Raw genomic sequence first — 4,781 nt, forward strand, 5'->3', positions numbered from 1 at the left:
CCTCCTATAACAGCGGAACCCATTTTCAGAGAACCTAGATTTTGTCAGATTTCCTACGCCTTCTTATGGAGTGCCTGCCAGTACTTTACTGCAGAATGTGCCAAGCCTACCTAAGTTATTTTTTTGACATGTTTCCTCCCTTTTCTCCACTTCTTTGTCTGTTCTTTTTCATCCTTACCCATTACATTTAGATTGTGAATCGATTGGCCTTTTCTTCCTTGTATCAATCTTCGCATCTTCACTTCCTGGTGTCTTCACTCCTATCATGCACTTCCCTTTTTTCCCTGCATGTCTACACTGTCGTCAGTTTGAGGTGCTTCGTCTGTCGAGCACTGGGACTACATCTCAATGTTCATCTCCCATTCTCTACTTTGGGTAACTTTTTCTTTCTTGTTGGAGTACTGTCATTCACCTGTTGCTATTCTTCACTCTTTTATGAGACTGTGACTGGGTAAGTAACCTTTTCTTACATACACCTTCTTTTTCAGGGGCATGTCCATCTTTTTCTTAATGGATCCTGATCTGTGGCAAGTGGTGCCTGACCAGGTATTCTTTAAATGCTCAAATCCGCACTGTTAAACCATGTCAACTTGCATATTATAATTCCATGGCCACTCGACACATACTGCACAGATGGAGTGCTCCACAAGATTGCTTGTTGGTTTATTCTCGTGATAGAATTGGTTCATAAATTTGCCTGTCCCAAACCATACTCACCCATGGACTACATGGGTAAAGTAGAAGGGGATAGCTGCCCAACACTGCCATGCCTTGTATTGAATAAATTGGTATGGTCTACCTTTCAAAATAGGGTTTTGTAGTCACCCATTGCACTGTCTCAGGTGCTACAGTCCTCCGGACTCTCCAACATTTTATTTCCCTTCTTCTAGTGGAGTATGGGAGTCCTTACCACTTTCCAGTTCCAAGCTGCTGGGGTGGTGGACCTCTGAGGCATCCTCCTGAATGTGATAATGAAATACAAACAAAATATGCAAATGATTATAAAACCATTCAGTTGAGAGTAGGGTTGTGGTGTTCTGCTGGGAATAGATGACACGATATCCTCAAATATGAAACATAAAGAAAACAAGGGAGTGAGATGTCAATTGGGATCCATCATCCTACCTGCATGTGGATGTCAGTTCCCAGTGGCCAGGTTTTGGATATTGAGTAGAACCAATCAATGTAAGTCCTCACACATGTATTGCTGAGGTATATCTTCCTCCCTCAGTGTTGTGGGTCACGGTGGAGGTACTTGGGATTGTTATGGTTCTTTCCCTTCTGCTATCTCTTGATTTATCTTATTTCAAGGATATTCTGCTTGAGTTGGTTCTGGTCAGTTTCACTTTTGAGGGAGTTGATTTATATCATGTAGACATCTTTTCAATACTGGATGTTGGGTTCCTGGATTGATATATCACTTTTTATTATTAACGTGTGCCCTGTTCAAGACTCGGGGGATATTCGAGACTCCCTCTGGTCTCTTGAACTTCAGGTGAAGATGATATTATCCTCTTTCTTTCCCCTCCCAGATGGCTGGGTTTTGGATTGTAGTTGACTTGCCATCTGTATGATTCTCATTGTACCCCTGTGTGGATGTTGGTTCCTAGCGGCATGGGTTTTGGATGTAGTTGACTTGCCTTGTACGGTCCATCAAGCCCAAGCCACTCTACACCTAGGGGCATATCCATTTCTTTTACCCACTTTTATATTTTATGAGATTGAGTTTCATGAATATTGCATGGTTTGGATCACTATTCAGCTATAGCTCTCTCCCACTTGGTTGTGCTCCTCTGTTTTTCTGCCCATATATGCAACATTTTTCTACAATGGGCAAAGAGTATTCCTGGTTCAGAAGTGATGCACTCTCCCACATCAGATCTTATAATCTGACTATCTCATATTAGAGAGTGTCCTTCAGATGTTTTTGAAGGATGCTTCTTTCCCTCTCACTGATCCCTTCCCACTTTTAATTTGGGATTCTAGCTATTTATGTGAATGGAGGTAATGTACCGTATCGAAAGTTATAATTTTCCTGTACTGAAAATGCATTTCTGATAGATACTTACCTCTTCTCACACTTCCTACCCTTCCTCCTCACTAAAAACCGATGCTTCTATTTTCTGACAACCTCGAAGTGATAGTTTGGTAGAATTGAATAGAGGAAGTCACATGTATCAAGAGAGTATGCCACACTTTTATTGGTGGAGGGTTGTCACATGATGATTTGTATGAGAGACGCATTGGAATCAATCAATTCTAATTGAGGGGAGATAAAAGGCTTGTAGCATGCATAAAAATATTTGCATGTAGAGGGCAGTACTGAAACAGTATAGCTATTTATGTGAGAGGAGGTAAGTAGCTATTGGAAATACATTTTCAGTATAATATAATTATATAAACCTTTGTGTGTATGGCTTATGTGTACTTTTAACATACATCAGGCTTCTGGTTAAAAATGAAGATTTTTAAAGACCTATTTTTTAACTTAAAAAATATATTTGTTGTCCCACCAAAGAAGCAATTTTTAATATAATTCTTAGATATATTGTTTGTTGTTTTATATTTTCTTCATTTATTTTAGGCTCCAAAAGATATACTTGTGACCAGTGTGGAAAATATTTTTCAACACAAAATGTTTTGAGAAGACATCAAAAACTCCACAAGTCAGAGAATGTTGAAATTCAGAAACATGACTGTCAGTACTGTGATTATTCATCGGATAACTCCAGTAGTCTTCATCAACACATGTTAACTCACAAACCAAAACAAGAGTTCAAATGTGATGTTTGTGGGAAAACTTTTAAAAAAAATAAAAATTTAAACAAGCACAAGTTGCGGCATCCTGGATCTAGACCATTTAGTTGTGACCTCTGTGACAAAAAATTTACCAGAAAATATCACTTGGAGAACCATCAGTTAGTGCACACTGGGGAGAAGCATTTTACATGTGACATCTGTGAAAAAAAGTTTACACAAAATTATCTTTTAAAACAACATCGGTTGATTCATACAGGTGAGAGACCATTCTGTTGTGAAGCATGTGGTAAAAGGTTTACACGATACAGAGATTTAAAACAACATCATTTGATTCACACAGGTGAAAGACCATACAGCTGTAATGTCTGTGGTGAAGGTTTTACACGAAGTAATGACTTGAAAAGACATCAGATGATTCACACTGGAGAAAAACCCTTTGCATGTGATCTCTGCGATAAAAGGTTTAGAGTAAGAAAATTCTTAAGCCAACATCAGCTGTTGCATACTGGGGAAAAACCATTTAACTGTGATGTTTGTGGAGAAAGTTTTGCCCTTAAAAATTATTTAGACAGACACAAACTGCTGCATGCTGCAGAGAGACCATTTGTATGCGATATTTGTGGAAAAGGATTTGTACTGGGTAGACGCTTAAGAGAACATAAGCGTATACACACAAGTGAACGATATGCTGTTTGTGATGTATGTGGAAAGAGTTTCAAAAAGGAGGCAAGCTTCCAGAAGCATCAATTAATGCATACAAAAGTAAAATCATTCGAATGTGACGTTTGTCACAAAACTTTTACTCAGAATGGTCATTTAAAACGACATAAACTGATACATCTTCGAAATAAAAATCTTCAGTCATGAATAATTAGTAGTTTTGAACAGAGAAAGCTCTTTCACATCAGATTTAATCTCCTGTATGTTCTTTATTAGTTAATAATATGAAATCTTTATAAGGAATTCTTGATTGTCTCTGTCTATGTAACTTTCCAACTATTGTTGTGGAACAATAAGAGATTCCAAAATATTTTGTATATAACAGAAAAATATCCATGTAGCCATTTCTATTGATATTGAGATTTTCCATTTAGTTATGCATGAGCATTTTTATCTTCAAAAACTTTATTGAGATGTGACTTACAGATATTATTGTGTTTCTTGTTTGTGATTAATCTTTTTTTTTATATATATCAGGTTTCATTTTGTAGCTTCATAAACATATTCTTAATATACCATCAAGGCATAAGATCTGTATAGATTGAATCATTTTATGATTTTGTTGGTTATTATAGAAACACAATAATGGCCTTAGTAAGACTTGATATTTTAATCCTATAACCACATAAAAAATTATTAATTTTGAATTAACTTTTGCATTCTGCATGGAGTATAAATATAAAGGTTCCATTGAATACACATGAATTTTTCTATTTGTTAAGAGACAACTTTTAAGCACTATAACCCAACATATGATTAAGGAGGGTTAAGTAGTGGATGCCTCTAAACAATTTTTGTGAAAAAATAATGCAAGGACAATTAAAATTTGACAAAATGCTAAACATGTAAAAGCAAACATGTAATTTGGATTTATGGATTGCATTAAAGTATGAATTGGTGAAATGTATTGTGTTGTTTTTTCGTTGTTGTTTTACAGTTTAATTTGAAAAAATGCTTGTTAATACACAATGAACTTCTGTAATGGTTTAAGACTTTAAGGTGTTCAAACATGCCTTACTATTAGTTGCTAATGGATTAAACCTTTAGTTCAGTTGGTAAACACTTGGCTTGCAACTTATTACCACAGAAAAAGTTAAACTCAACATGGTATTTTTCCATGACTCAGAGATAAAACTGTAGATCATGTTTGTGAGAGTGTGAAAATGTGGTAGTTGGAGTTGTTAAAAAGTGCCTTACTAGCAGTTGCTAGTGGGTTAAACCTTTAGCTCAGTTGTTAGAGTGTGAGAGCAGTCCTGGCTTCAAATCCTGCATGCAGAAAGTTAGAATTACTATATTTTCAA

At 36.2% G+C, this 4,781-nt stretch overlaps 1 pseudogene; it reads left to right on the forward strand.

Annotated features, from left to right (window-relative positions):
• The window catches only part of LOC106464324, a 75,866-nt pseudogene extending 71,479 nt beyond the window's left edge, over positions 1-4,387 (forward strand).
• The last annotated feature ends 394 nt before the right edge of the window (positions 4,388-4,781 follow it).

Source organism: Limulus polyphemus, unplaced genomic scaffold (genome assembly GCF_000517525.1).
Source record: "Limulus polyphemus unplaced genomic scaffold, Limulus_polyphemus-2.1.2 Scaffold1620, whole genome shotgun sequence".
In the NCBI taxonomy this organism is placed as follows: domain Eukaryota; kingdom Metazoa; phylum Arthropoda; class Merostomata; order Xiphosura; family Limulidae; genus Limulus; species Limulus polyphemus.